The 15564-nt window shown below is 42.1% G+C and overlaps 1 protein-coding gene across 6 annotated transcripts in view; it reads left to right on the top strand.

Moving 5' to 3' along the window:
* Nucleotides 1-15564, top strand: part of LOC102086479 (transducin-like enhancer protein 4) — a 98608-nt gene that overhangs the window by 64196 nt on the left and 18848 nt on the right. The gene's annotated exons all lie outside the window — the stretch shown is intronic.

Here is a 15564-nt window from a genome sequence, read left to right as displayed (position 1 = left end):
CTCCCGTTGCCCTGGCAACGGACCACAGGGCACCCTGTGTGTGAAATGCATGAACATCTGCGAATTAATCTTTTTTAGTTTGTTCTTTCCTTGGCACCGGCGGGGCCGTGCTGGCTGGCAGCGGTGGGGGCTGAGCTGGAGGGTCCCCCAAGGATGCCCCAGGCGCCTGGCAGAGGGGATGAAGTCAGGTCCCTCCTGGCAGTGCTTCCCGCAATGGAAGGACTCGGCCTGACGGCACTGTTACAGGGATGCTGTTAGCTTGCTTTGGGCTGCACAGGGAAACGAATTAAAATAAAAAAAACCCAATCTTCTAAATTGAGGCATTATTGGGCTTGTCAGTCTGCCATGAAAAAAATAATCTGAGAGGAAAACTGAAATAAGATCTTGTGTCTGCACCGCACTTTACTGGACTTCACCACTCCTGTGTTCGCTTTCACCAGACTGTGGTGGAAACAGAAGTCGGGGAGTAGCTGGTCTCGTGCACACTGCAAAATGGAGACGTGTAACAAAAATCGGCAGCGCAGTAGCCAAAACGGCAAGTGGCCTGGCCACGACTGCGCTTGCGAGATGTAGAACCCAGGGAACGATGGTTTCCTCTGCCTCTTGGAGCAGTGACCTGGCACAGTGGTGGTTCACATCCCACCATTGCCCGTGCAGGTGTGCCAGAGGTGGGTTTCCCTTTGCCCCCGCTGTGGAAGGAGCAGCCAGCTGCAGGGTTCGTGCTCCGGGCGCTGTGCCCGCTGCGAGCGCAGGGCTCGCCCTGCTGCTCTGCACCGAGTCTCCGGGAGGACTGTAGGGGGAACACTGTGTATGTCCTATCGTCAGTGAATGCTGGATGCAATCAGTGTTTTAATCAAGTATTGGAAGTGAAATGTGGCTTTAATCTGCTAATTGCATTAAGAGGATGGCAGATTGCTCTGTATCACTTCTTTTTGAGCTGCAAGCTTATCAAAGAGTACCGAGGTGCTTTTAAGTGAGGTATTGCAGCCAGTCCGACGCTACTTGTTTGCATACGAATATGAGCAGGCACAGCTGTACCTCTGTTCTTCTGCCTCTTGAGAGGCAGTGAATGCAGCTGTGGGAGTTTCCTTAATGCGTACTTATGCGTAAGTGGGGCGGAGGGAGGGAGAAAAATTTCAACACGGCTTGTTCCTTTTTCCATTTGCAGGCTGAGCAGTTGATCGTAGCTTCTCCGGGCGGTGAAGCTGGCATGTTTCAAGCCACTGGATTTTTTGAGAGAGGGCATACAGTATTTTCTTGACTATATTAATCTTGCCAGGTTGAAGCAGATAATGACACTGATTTTACTGGCAGTGTCCTCTTCTGTCAGACTGGTGCGCACTGCAGAGGTGCAGCACAGGCATATGGAAGAAGGGCCTGGAGAGGGGTTTCCTGGTTGCAGCTATCCCCAGAAGACGGTTCAACTGCTGGGGTGTGTGGTATGAGTTTGGCACAGACCACACACAACACAAAACTTGGCAGCTTCACCAGTGTATTTCTGAGTCCTTTGCTCATTTCATTTTAATAAGAAAGTGGCCAAACTATATAGAAATCGTTGCTTGCATTGAGTTGAACAGCCATTGCTGACCTAAATAACATGGAGCTTTGCCTTGTGATGTAACAACACCAGGCGTTAGGAAATCATTGTATTTGGCTTGTAGTAATTATAGCTGTATGTTTATATTTCTTGTCTCTCCCTGGTATATTTGCTGAAAGCATAGCTGTTGATGCTGTATTTCTGTCCCACCTCTCTATTTCTTTTAAAAATACCAAACTTCAATTTATTTTAGCCTTTGAGGAAATGGATGTTTTGCTTTTCCTCCCCTGCTTTGAGAAATGAGTTTCTTGCAATGACTTGCAAATAGTTTGTAATGAGCTTTGCTGTACCATCCTACAAAATATGAGAGGAGTTCAATGTCTGAATAATTTTAAAATAATCCCTTTAAAATCAATTACAGTAAACCTTGTGGGGTGAGAGAAACCCTTTTTCTCCCATTCCCTTGAAGTACGGTATCTTTCCAAGTGCCCTGTCAGGATGCATAATTGGCATTAGACTGGCAAAGGCATCCTGCTTTCAGTGTAAAGGCAGCCTGTCCAGGGTCAGATTGGTGCCTTTATGAAAAGCACTGTATGCTCACCACGTAGCTGACCTAAAAGCTTTATATCACACTGCAGGTATTTGAAAGCAATTAAGTATTTAGCAGACCTTCTGTAGTACTCTTTGTGTGCTTCATTAAGGTTTTCTGGTAGTTGTGTTGCCTCCAGCCAGGGCCAAGGCTTGTGGTGCCATTTTTGGACCCTTCTTGTTGCTCCAGGGGATGAGGGAAACAGACATTTTTGTGTGGTGGTGTTTCTCTTCCCTGTTCTTATTAGAGTAGCATCAGACTGTGCAGGTTTTTCCCATTTAATCTATGCAAGTTGCAACCCTTTGGATATCAAGTGTTTTCTGTGCTATAGTACATCTCTGTTGTGCCTTTGGTCTCCATGGACCCTAAACCATTTTGCAAATACTGCTAATGACTGTAACAGTTCTGTAAATACTGATAAACAAACTTAGCATTGCAAGTGGCAAAAACTTGGTGTATAATAGTAAATTTATCTGAAGTTTCCCACCAAGTAGAGTAGGGCTAAATACCGTCACAAAGTGACAGAGCTGTGGCTGTGTAGTAGACGAGTGTTTCATAATTGTTTTGGAGGGAAAGAGGAAGAAAACTTTGATTGAAGAAGGCTCTTTATGTTGACAACACAGAACTCCAGAGATGGCTACAGTGCAGTCACTGGAAACCCACTTGTTTTACAAATAAAATATGCTGCAGATTCTAATTCTAAAAACAAAAATTTGCACTTTAGTTTGACATACAGACAGAACTTATCTTACTATTTTGCTAAGTCTTGACACAGCCAGGGATTATTTCTGAAATACTAGTTATTCAGCACACACAACTGCTACCGTAGATGTCAAAAATAAAATATTTATAAGTGTATTTGATATTGTGTTCTGGCTCAAGATATGTATCTGTCCAACGCTGCACTGTGATGTATATGTAAAGTGGTCTTAGAAAAAACATTTGTTCATGTCTAGGTTTGTTCTTGCCAATAGTGAGATTAAATCAAAACAAGCACCACTTGCTATCTAATTTGCTCATTTTCTTAAAGTTTGCTTAAAGTTTAAAAACATTATGTGGATGAAGTGATATGGTTGTGACAAAAGCCAACAAAAACAAGGCAGCAGACATCTGGAGGTGGTGGTTTCCTACACTAAAGAGGTACCTGAAGTATAAGATGTAGTGCTTACCACATGGTTCTGTGCTGTATGACTAGTTTGCGCTGCTCTTTGAAAGCGTAAACATGTACCCTCCTGAAACCTCTGGAGAAAAGCACACGAAGATTTGACTTGTGGCTGCAGAGAAAGAAACACTAAAGTGGGTGATTAGGAAGAGATCAAATGAGCATGAGGGGGAGCAGAGGGAGAGAGAGATGTGGGAATAAATGAATATTTCCTCTCTGCATCCACCTGACTAACTGCTGTGCTTATTTTTATCCACATTTTACATATTCTCTGGAGAGAACCCTTTTACAACTCGCATGAAAAAAAGAGGAAGAAAAATCGTAGGCAGCAGCCTTGATTATGCTGTATAAAGATCAAGCAGCTAGTAGACCGATGCGTGCCTAGCGCTTGTGCGTTAAAAGCTTTTTGCTCTCTATACAGTGACACCAGAAGCAGGGTGTAGGAAGGCGTTAATCCTCTGAACATTAGCGCTTTCCAGGATCATAGGTTACCATTGTCCTCTGTTATGTCAGAATTTGCCTAACGTTTCCTTTTCTCCCCTTGGACATCTGGTGGTTCCTCAGAAATATTTGAAGAGCCATCGCTTAGTAGTTTATGGGAGAGCCTTGAATAATTCAGACAACAAATGATTAGGCAAGCACTTGTCTATCTAACTGAATTATTCTGCATGTTTGCTGAAGCAGTAAAGCAAGAGAACAGCATTTCCTTCTCCGGAGGGTTACTGTGGTAGTATTGACCCACCTAGTTGTTGGGTTTCAGCCTTTTGTTGACACTGTTGTAAATGAAAGCAGTCTGGACAGGCACTGAGCAGCTGGGCTGGATAATTGTGAAGGATTCATGCTTGTTGCTGTTACCCCCAGTGTTTGTAGTGGGTTGTTTGCTTTGACTTTTGTTGAACTGTTGACAAAAGCATTAGATACAAATGGGAACAAATAAAGTGGTGAGATGCCAGGAGGGCTTGGCGGTAATGGTGGTTTTCATTCTGACTTAAATGGGGAATGTGGACACTTATCTGGATGGGAAATGGAAGGTGTGTTCAGCGTTTGTGTGCTTCCCCCTCCCCTTTCCCTTCCCTTCCTTACTGCTAAACATGTTTTGGCAAACATAGGTGAATAAAAACAGAGCAAAGGCAATTTTACCATTGCCTTAACTCTTTGGCACCACGTTTTTGAAGCTCTTTCTGACTGTGGATGTCTTGCTGGGTAAATCCAGTTCCTGGCATGAAAGGATTAAGTATAAAAAGGGAAGGGGAGGAAAAAAAAAAAAAAAAAAAACAAAAAATCACAACCACCACACACAAGAAAAGGAGGGGGGGAGGTGGAAGGGTAGAGCTGAGAAAAGAGGGGATTAAATAGAACAGTATACACTAAGTGGTATAGCCAGAAAAATTGAAGTCATTTACTGGAACGCTTTTAATTTGGTTTAAACAAAATACTCTTTTGTATATTCAAATAGGGAGTAGCTCAGCTGTTGTGAAGCCAGAAAATTAATGATATTTTTAGTGAAATAGCAAAAGCATGTCAACAACATAGCTGTAGATGATAATGTTGGCATTTTATTCATGAGGAATTATCAATGCAGGTTACTGGACAACATAGTGTGACCGGAATGATTGAGCACAGGGGGGAAGCGGCTGTCCTTCTGTAAGATGATTTCATTTTGCATTTAGTCTTTCAGCAAGAGAAGAAGGAGAGGGAAAGAAAGCATTTAAAAATACATGTCTAAGATGCCTATCCTCGTGGTTTCTGGCTCCCGGAGACTAACCTTTTTACCTCTGTCTGATTCACAGTTTTGTCACTGCTTCTTTTTTGCCAGCTGTCCCTTCTTTTCAAGTCTGTCTTGAGGGTTGTCAGAGAATAGAGGCAGAAGAATAGACTTGCGTTAGGGTATCTTTGCTGAAATGGCAGTTTTGGCCCTGGAGGAGCTGCAAGTTTGTTCTAGCCGTCTCTGGCTCTTGAGTTTTGTGCCTGAGCATTGTTCACTTGGGACCCTTAATGCATTTAATGCGTTATGAAATATGGTTACCTTGGCTTTTTATGGAGGAAGTTAGTGTGTGATCTGGAAGGTCCTGCCACTTGGCAGGAGAGGTGCGTCATATTTGTTACTCTGGCTATAGTTTTCTTGTAGCAATCAACCTCAGAATGTTGTGCAGGCCAACTAGCAAGTGGCAAATAGAGTTCACGGGGTGAAGACACCACTATGATGAAAGAAGAAGACACAGTTTCGTATTGCTGTCTGAAGGTACGCAAAGGTTTTCCTTGCCTCTGCTGCAGCATGTGTGTCTGTTGGTATCTGAGGTGCCCACAGGGTTTTGGGGCACCAGAGTTGTCACATGCATGTATTTTTTGTTGCCTGCCTTCATGCAGCTTCAAGTTGTCCTAAAATCAAATGCCATAGTAGCAAGGTAATTGTGGTGTTTATGGACAATCATCCATGAGTGTTTTCTTTATTCCCCTTTGTTACGGTTGCCATATTGCTGCTCTAGTCTCTTAACAATAAGAAAAGAAGGGAAGCAAAAAAGAGATAAGGAAGAAATTGCCTTTTACTGCTGCCATTGCTAAGATTTCTTGTAACATGCAGCATGTTTGTTGTGCCAAACCACAGCCCTGTGGACATCAGCAAGAAGCGTTTTCCCCAGATGTTAAATGCTGTGGGATTAGGGCCTGAATTTGTTATTAATCCTACAAATATTAAAAGAAAGTGAAGAAATATCAAGCTATTTCCAGCAAACATGTACTGGGAGTGGTGTTACTGTAAATATCAGCTTGTGCATGATGAATCCCAAATTCTTTTTGTCTCCTTCTTTGGGGAATACCCTAAACAATTCTACAGGGAGCTAAAGAAATTCTCATAGCAAATTTCAACCTTGAATGAAGGAAAAATGAGAAATCTCTGAAAAGTAAGGACTTAAAGCCCAATCAAAACAAATATATTCCATAATCATGTTTGCACAACATTTAGGAAATCCACTTTTGGATCATCTAAATTGTGTGAGAATTTAGAAAACATAACTTGTGAATGTTCTGTGGCATTGCCTGGATGCTTTTTAATCAAGCTTGAGTAGTTCTATGATTTCATGTGAAATGCACTTTCCCCTGTACTCGGTCACACAGAGTTAGCTCCTTAGGCTAATCTGCTTTGCTTCCAGACCTGTTAGAAGGGCCCCAAGCTGTGCTTTACCAAGAGGAGGCACGAGTTTCAGGAAGGCGAGACCCGTGTCTGTTCTCTTAACAACCTGGAAGCAGGAAAGTGCTTCTGGAAATTATTTGCATTGGAGTAACAGTAGTTTTGAATGATTACAGGACCAAGAGAAGAGAGAAGCGACATACTACATAGGCTGAGGTTGAACTGGACTTGCCCAAATTGCAAAGAGATTATGCATCACGGTGCAAGTTTCTTTTGTGTAGTCTGGTGTCAGATAGAAATGGAATGCTAAACTGGCCAGGTGGGAGTAAGAGTGGAGATAGGAAAGAGCATTCATTAATGTAGCACAGGAAACAGTAAAATAATGAAACAGAAGTATGACAGAGAGGTGATGTCCTAAATCAGTGGTGCGCAACCTTCAGCACAGAAGGTCTTTACTGGCAACTTGCCATGAGCCAGTGGGCTGCACCTATTTTGCATATAATTTACATTGGATTTTAATCAGATAAGCACACACCTTGTTTGTTTTTCTTATTTATGGAGTGCTGTAAGTGCAAACATTGCATAGCACAAAGCAATAAAGGATTGTCTACTTGATGGGTTATAGTAAAAGGAATGACAATAGGAAGACTAGCTCTGCATTTTTGAAATCAGGGAGGTTTATCTGACATCTGGCTGTCTTTGAGAAGGTCTTACAAATTCTGAAGTACAGGTTTGAGCTTATTAGGCAGCTGCAGTTTTGGCTTTGTTCATGTTTCAAATACATAAGGTTAATTTGAGAAAAATAATTTCCAAGACAAGCTTGCAGATAGCACATTTCCTGGTTAATTTTGTTAACCATGGGTAATTTGAAAAACAACAACAACCACCAGCAGTGTTTTCTTCCTGAAATTTTGTTCAGAGTATTAAGTTACTTACATCTCAGATGTAGTGGTTTTACGTTCTCCCGAGTTTAGCTGATGGCAGTTTTACATACCATGCAGAAGTATTTCCTCTTTTACATTTCCTATATCTATGTGATGCATATTTATGCAAACTAAATATGGGCTAAAGTTATTATTTGTAGACAAATTAGTTTCTGGAGTTTAGTATAGGCACTCTGTTACAGTAGTAGGATTGCTCTAGTTGTCTGTTTGTGCTTTTGCTGATAGAAGGAAGACTAATTTTTTTTTCCCCTCTGTTTTTCCTCCTCCCTTATTTTTCCATTACAGTCTATGATATTTAGTGGTCCATCCCTGTGATACTGGAGTACCTCCAAATCTTCAATACATTAATCCTCACAACAACCCTGTAAGGGAAAGACTTGCTCTCTAGGCTTCTGAGATTATCCCTATGCTATAGATAATGAACTGAGGCATGAAGAGGCTTAATTGACTTCACAAGAGCAGACTACTAAACCTAGATTTCCCAAATATAAACACAGTTTTCCATCCTTCCCAGTTTTAGTTTTTTACACAAGCATCAGCATTACCTTGTGATCCATATTTACTTAATTCTTTCTTTTAAAACCTCTCCGTAGATCTGAGTCCTATTCATGGCAAGTGCGTGCATGCTTCTTTCTGGTGGTAGCTTGTCTAGGCTAGTTTGCCAGCTCAATCCTCTTGGACTAATTCCTGTTTCAGTTGGCTACCTAATTGCATTATGATTTTCAGAAGAGAAGCCTTGGGTGAGTATTCACCCTTCCTTGAGGCTTGATTACATTGCTTTTGTGTGTGAAAGGTATCCTTCAATACCCCACGGGATTGTATATGTAGCAGGGTGGGCAGGAGCCCATGGCACTGTTGTGAGGGTCACAGCAGGGGTCACACAGGTGCAGTGTCCCCCCTGGACTAGTGTCACAAAGTGTACATACACCACACCGTAAAGCACACTGCTGAGATCCCGGGGCTCATGCTAACTCATCTTGGTGGCATATTACCCGCAGCAGCGTGACTCTGAAAGCCCACCACCACTCCTGAACTGTTCCCCATCGTGTCACCCTGTCCCACAGCCAGGCTTGCAGGGCTCTGCCTCCTTCCATACCTGGAGCAACATCGTTCAGCTGTGGATCAGAATTGTCCGCACAGTGCTCCCCTGTCAGATAGCAAGGTGCACAGCTGGAGGACACACCCAGACTTCCTCCGGTGCTGCTGCGGAGGGAGCAGCCCCAGAGGTGGTATGGGATTGCGATTTTTGTCAGTGGCGAAAGTGCCCTGTGGGGAGAGAGTGTAGGCAGGGAAGAAGGATTTCCATCTGCAGGCTGGAGCTCCGGATACAATTGTACCTGCTGTGAAAGAGCTTGTTATACTTTCTCACTGTAAGGGCTCCATCTGGTGCCCTAGGTGTCTTTAAATGGAAATTTACGTTTACTGTCAGAACTGAAGTCTACGCGCAATGAGCAGTCTGATGGTCTTACCAGTCACAACAAAAGCTGAAAGCCTTTCCTGCATCTTGCACCCTGAAATGTAAGGGGCAGGGAACGAGAGTGAAATGGAGGGGAACGGACTGGGCAGGTTCAGAATCTGTCCCCATCATAGCAGGGAGCAGTAATGAAGACCCCTTAAAATTCTCTGTCTTAAGGTAGAATTTTGCTCATAACTGAGAGTAAGCAAGGTGATGTAGCAAGGAGACAGAGCTCTTGCTCCAGCAGCCCTGATGTTGGTTAGTAAACAGTGGTGTGACTTACAACTCAGCCTCTTAAATTCATGCTAGAGACTTGCTGGCGGTGCTTTGTGTTTACTATGTAGAGTCCCCACTCGCTCATCAGGACAAGCATGCCCTATATTGATGTCAAATTTGAAAATGGTGTGTGCAGAGATCATCGCAGTAGTCAACCCTTGAATTAGGAAACACTTCGGTAGCTATTCTGGCTACTGTCTTGATAAGTCGTGGTCCTGGCAGCTGCTAAGGAGAAGAAATGCACTGACAAATGGCTGCAATTTGGGATTTAATAACCCTTCCCAGCTGAGAAACCTGTTTTACAAGTTATCCCATGCATCCTTCCTAACTCTTTTTTTTTGTTTTCTAACTGTCTAGCTGCTTCACTCTAATCTGGATCAGTCTTTACAACCAAAATAATTCCTGACTGTGCATAAAAGCAAGGTGCTTGGTTGCATATGGGTGTTGGTTTTTAACATACTCCAAAGCAAGTCTGAAAATGCTTGTGTTTGCTGTTGCACCAGGGGACTAGAGGTGGCTCGAGGAAATTTTCCATATTGAGGAAGCCTGGGGAGGCTTTCTCTTAACCCTGTAGCTCCTGCTTTTATAGTGCTGCTTCGGCCTTTGATCTCCACACTCTTAATTGGCTCACAGGGAGGTTATTTACCGTCGACAAGAAAAGTACCTTGAACTTGTCATTTTAATAAACTTGTTATTTGCCAGCTTCTCTAGAGGCATCCCAGATGGAAATAAACATCTTTCATTTTGTTTTATAAATAAATTTTAAAAATGGTTTCCTAGACAACCTTGATGAAATGTCAACTTCTTCTCGAGTCTAAACCCACACCATAGGTATTGTTATCTCCATCCCTGCTGGGTAATTTGTACACTGCAATAGTTTGTTTGGAAACATGCCTGTTGTTCTTTAAAATGTACTTAATGCTAGATTAGAGAACATAAGACTTTTCTTTTTTTTCGTCTCCAGTTTCCACCAGCTCATTTCTAAACCATTTAAAATAAAGAGCTTGAGCATGTGTGGTATTTAAAAAACCTTTCACATGATGTTTTTAAAACAGATCAATTTCAGCATTAAAGTGTTAGGAATTCAGCCAAGGAAAATTCAACTCAGGATTGTATAGCTATAATGATAATGTATTATACCCGTCTTCCTTGAAAATGATTGTAACAGTAGAGTTGAACCTAGTGAATTACATAATTTAGGAGCGTTTGCCAGAATGCTGTTTTAGGGGGATTACTGTAGTCTTTCTTGAACAAAAGCAAGGGGGAAGATGGATTGTATTATGAAATACTTAAATGAGAGGGAACAGTCTTCACAAATTATCTAAGATAACTCATTTGAATAGAACAGAAGGTCATGTGTGTGCATGCCAGTTAGCACACTTAACTACTTGGCAGAGTGTAGGGAGAGTACAAGAGGGAGATTTTTGCTTTTTCTCTCCTCTAGCCTGAATTAAAAATGTATTGGCTGCTCATTGCTGACATCAAAACATTTCCAGCTAGCCTGAAGTTACTATTTGATTGTGCTTTTAACGTTTAAAAAATTAACAGCATGACCTGTCTAATATAAATAATGAAAGGCCTAGAAAAGTAAAAGCTACTGCTGCTTCTCTTGGCAAAGCTCTAGGATGTTCACGAGTTGTAATGCATCTAAAAATCTGGCAGAAATGACTATCTGCTTTATTTTTTCAGCCTTCAAAGTAGGTGTTGTACATACAATGTGCTATTATATACTGATGTAACTGCTTTAAGGCTGACTGCAGGATCTGTGTTCCCACCACTCCTGCATCCATTCCACTTACTAGAGTTGTCGTATTTGAAAAATGAGACTGGGGACAATTATTTTGCACCAGGCTGAGGTCCGGATTCTGGGTAGTATGCAGTAGGCATCTGAAGTTCAGTACATATGTACCTTCCTGTGATTTCTTTATCTGCCTTGTGACTTTCCTGAGATCAAAGTGTGTGTCTCAAATCTGGCATCTGCTAGAGTGCTTTCCTGAATAGGAAATGGGATAATTTCCTGAACAAGGGTCTTGGGAACATGAGTGAGTGTAGATGAGGAGAGGCGGATATAATAGGCTTGAATGTTATTTGGGCAGAGAGGAAAACAGTACAGCTCAAAGATTTCACTCTGGAACGTATTTTTATAGATGGTTGAGATTATGATTTGCTTCAGAATCAGCATGCACTGGAATTTGCAAATATTTAATAACACCCAGCCACGTTTTATCTACCTGCCCAATTAAGAGACTAGTTGGATAATGAATTCTCTTTTCACTGGGTGCTTAGCAGTGGCACTGGCTCCCTAAAGCATGTAGGGTACTGGAAAAGAATAAAATACTTTGAGTCTTAAGAAGCCACACAAAATCTGACAGGGGAAGAGATGAGTGAATTGCCAGTCTCTTAGTTAATACCTGAGAAAAACATGCGAACATGCTCGTGCTTATTGAAGCAGTGGTGATGTGGAGTGGATTCTATTGAATTTTAGGGTGCTTCTTGTAATTATGGTAGCCTCCTGAAAACTATCTCTTTCCTATCACTTTTCCACTGATCAAGTCAGGAACAAATAGGATTAAAAATGGGGGGAAGGGAGGGAATAAATCAGGAAGTGTAGAAAGAGATCATCAGCTCTATTCGTGAATTATTCAGTTAAAACAATAATTTGCTCTGTTTTCTTATCGTCTCCTGGGTCATCGCTGCAGCAAAACAACTATAAAATCCTTTAGAGACAAACAGGCAGAAGGAAAGAAAATGAAAGTGTTTTTCCCTGGAGGGTTGATACATATGGATAGTTCGGAAGGGAGCAGAAATGTGAAAACTCAAAACTGATGCCTTTGCCATGAATATAGTCTATGTGAGATGTAACGAAAACTAAAAATGTGCAGCACTGGGTCACAGTACCTGACTGAAAGCAGCTAAATGGAGTGTCTCCTGGGACTGTCTTCAGACATGATCTTTGTGGTTTTAAAGCAACAAAAAGAAGGCTAATTAGTGCTATGTTATATCCTTCTGGTCAAAATGAAGAATTACATAGGGAATGTAAATCCCTGGAGAAAGTTGTTAGGACCTGTCACATGAAAACACTTAGCTATCCCTGCAGAAGGCAGTGCTTAAAGCCTGATCATTACTACTTTAACATGGAAAATCTGGGAGGCGTAGGTGTGTGTATTTTTTACCTCCTAACCTCTGTTCCTAGTACTGACGAGATTTTTATAACCCCTGTGGCTTGAGCCACTGCAGGAAAGTGTTTGCGTTCAGCTTGGCTCAGTGCCGCACAGTCCATTTTAATCACCGTGCAAAGTGAAAGGATAACAGTTTTACTGTGGTGCTCAGTCTGAAAAGAAGGCTCTAAGCAAAAGCCGGTTATTCTTCAGAGGGATTTCATGATTCTTGCAGATATTTTTTAACAAAGTATAAAGCATACTGACACAGGCCTTTAATGGCTATCATAAAACATTCCCTCTTTAGTGTTTTCTTACTATGCTAAAAACTAATCGAATTACCTTGTGTGCTCTGTTTAAATTCAGTCGCTATGAAAATGTAATTAGTGTTAATAATCCGTAGATACGTTGGATGTTGGGAATTTTCTGTGTGCATCCATCATCAGCTTTTGAAGAAGGCTTGCAGAGCGCCGCTGCTTTTCCGTGTGCCGTGGCACGCCGCTGAGTCAAAGCCCGTAATGCAGGCTGGCGGCTAGCCCTGCTCCCTCCCTTCCATGGTGGTGAGCCCACAATTAAATTGCTGCATTGAATGCTCTGGCTGGTTGAGCTTTTTCTCTTATGCTGTGATTGCATGCTCTCCCTCGCTCTTTCTCTCTGCTTAACTCCCAATACCCTCCTTTCTGTTTCTGTTTTGCTAGAGCTGCTCAAACTGTTTCAGGTCTCTGCCGAAGGAATTAGCATGAAAGATCAGTAACTGGAACCCCAAATAAATATTTGAAGAGAGATGTAGTTCTGCTTTTCCTTGGCACTGCTCTGTTCCTCAGATTTCCAAAGATGATTTTATTTACCCTCAGTCCTTCGGAATCGCTCTAACTCTGGGGCCTTTGATCCCTCCCTTTCAGTTGTCTGATTTTGGCTAAAGTAACATTTAGGGGTTTGCGTGCTGTGATGACCAACATGGACATTTGACCAGGATTTTGGCATTTATTTTCTAAAACAGCAATAGCAAGGTTTTGTCTGTCTGGTAGCATTTCCACACTTAGGCTGTTGTTATCCAGGAGTGCTTATCTTTTCTAGGATCATTAGGGACAGGATTCCTTTGCAGCCTGCATGTGCTCTGAGGCTCACGCTATGTATTGTGTATGCCAGTTGCAATTCGTGACTTAACACCTTCTTGCAAATTTTTTCACTCTGTTCAAATTGCCCGCTCTGCTGTGTGCTGAAGCATCTGTTCTTAGTTTGGGGTCTGTTCAAAGGGGAAGAGATTGAAGCACAGGGGTGGTGAATGGACAATGGATCAGGTGAATTGCTCTGTGGGTTAAAGGGGAGGGTGTTTGACAATGCCTGGGTTGTGTTACCATCAATTAAATTAAATATTTACGAGCTGGCAGATGTGGATGAGAGCAGACTTGATGGCAAATGTAATCTGTGAACTTTCAAGCTTCTGTAAACCTATCAGAAGTGTTTAACTCCTTTTGCTGCCCATCTGTTTCTTTTTCTTTTGTTCCCTGCAGAAACCAGGTCCTTTGTTCAAACTGTTTTGCTTACCAAAGGGTGCTTGTTATTCTTGCCACACTCCTTGATTTCACTACCTTCATGTGCCTGTGCTAAGATATACTTTAACCTAAACCTGTCTTTCCTTTTTGCCTCACAGCTGTGCTCCTCTACTGCTTCACTGCTTGTACTTAAGCTGCATCAGTTCTTCTCTCCATCCTTTGACCCTCACAGTGTCAGTAGTCATTAGGCCTTATGTGTGTTATGTCCCTCAGCCAGTGATTACTGGAGAAGCTGTATTTTAAAGGATTTATTGCAAAACTCCATCTGCGAAAGGCTAGACAGCAGCCCTCACCGTTCCTTCAAACACCTGCTTTTCTTGTCACCACCATGCACCTGTACACCAGGAGGGGCCGGAGAAATAACAGTACATGCTGATAGGATTATACGTCAAAATTGCTAGGTATCTCCAACTTATGCTGTGTGGCCTGCTTAGCTTTTCTTGCAAATTGATAAAAAGCATGTTGAAATACATGACTGGAATTAACATGTACAACTGTAGTGCTTTATTGTTCATTTTATCACCCATTTTATAACACCTAGAATCTGATGCTTTTAATTAGCTTAGATTTAATATCGCGGTGGTAACACCAGAACAAGCAGATCGCTAGTGTAAACAGTTACGCAGATGTTTTTAAGGAAATTACACATGCGTATACATAATGTATGTACATGCCTGTACTTCTATTCACACAAAACTTTCAAGAACACTGTGTTTCAAAGACCAACTGCTGACCCTACACATTCTCTTTATTCTGGACCTCTTTATGGCCGTCTCGTTGCTCTTGCAGCAGCACTGCACATCTAGACTTTGATGGGTTTTATGATGCTCTTATCCACTAATTAACGTCATTAATTTTGCAATTAGTGAAGTTAATTAGTGGGCAAAAATGCTATATAAAACTTCAAAGTTTGCATTTTAATCATAGTTTGCATTAAAAATAATTATCACACGCTTGATTACTAAACTCAGTCCAGTTAGCTCATACAGGGTCATGTGATTCTAAAACTAGCTTTGTTCTGTGTCTTTGCTAGCTAGTTAGTAGCGTTTTTACCTAACAATTACTGAGATTTTCTCTAGTGTCTCAAAAGGCAGCTAAAGGGAACAGGCAGCAAATGAGTGGAAAAAAAAAGATGATATGATGTGGCAGAGTGGAGGTTGGGTTTCAATTTGGGTAAGTAGAAAAACAAGCTGGAAAACGGGGACGTGAAAACGTTAAAAAAGTGTGCCATGACTGGTGGTATATGTGGAAACAGACTTGACTACCAGCCTCCCCTTCTTTGCTGAGCCAATTTGGAGTGATGTGCTTGGGGCTGCGCTGCTTGGCTGTGCCAGCCTGATTGCGGCCGACTGCGTACAGCTGGGGAAAGGCAGGGTAAGGAAAACCCGCTTGCCTAAGGACAGCAAAGGGACGATGTGGGCAGATTAAAGCATTGAGCGCAAAATCCGTGAGGCTGGAATGGGTACAGGGATGTAGCAATAGCAATAATTGTCATGTAGTAATAGTAATAACAACAACAAAAAGCTGTAGTAGCAGTGTAGGTGTGGGTGACCTCAGGAGCACAACCACTGTGCAGACACTCCATATGGTGTCTGTAAAATAGCCCACAGCATTTCAAACCCATCTCCCTCCGTTTAATAAAAGCGATGTACCTGTGCCTAAGGGTATATGTAAACAAATGCATTTTTTTAGACAGATGGGTGTTGTATTTTAGTTAGAGCCATGCAGAAGACTTGGGGTGTGTGAGCTCTGGGTTACA

The sequence above is a fragment of the Columba livia genome, chromosome Z (genome assembly GCF_036013475.1).
Source record: "Columba livia isolate bColLiv1 breed racing homer chromosome Z, bColLiv1.pat.W.v2, whole genome shotgun sequence".
NCBI classification, from domain to species: domain Eukaryota; kingdom Metazoa; phylum Chordata; class Aves; order Columbiformes; family Columbidae; genus Columba; species Columba livia.
The sequence above is the reverse complement of the archived record's forward strand: the minus strand, read 5'-3'. Positions and strand labels throughout refer to the sequence as shown.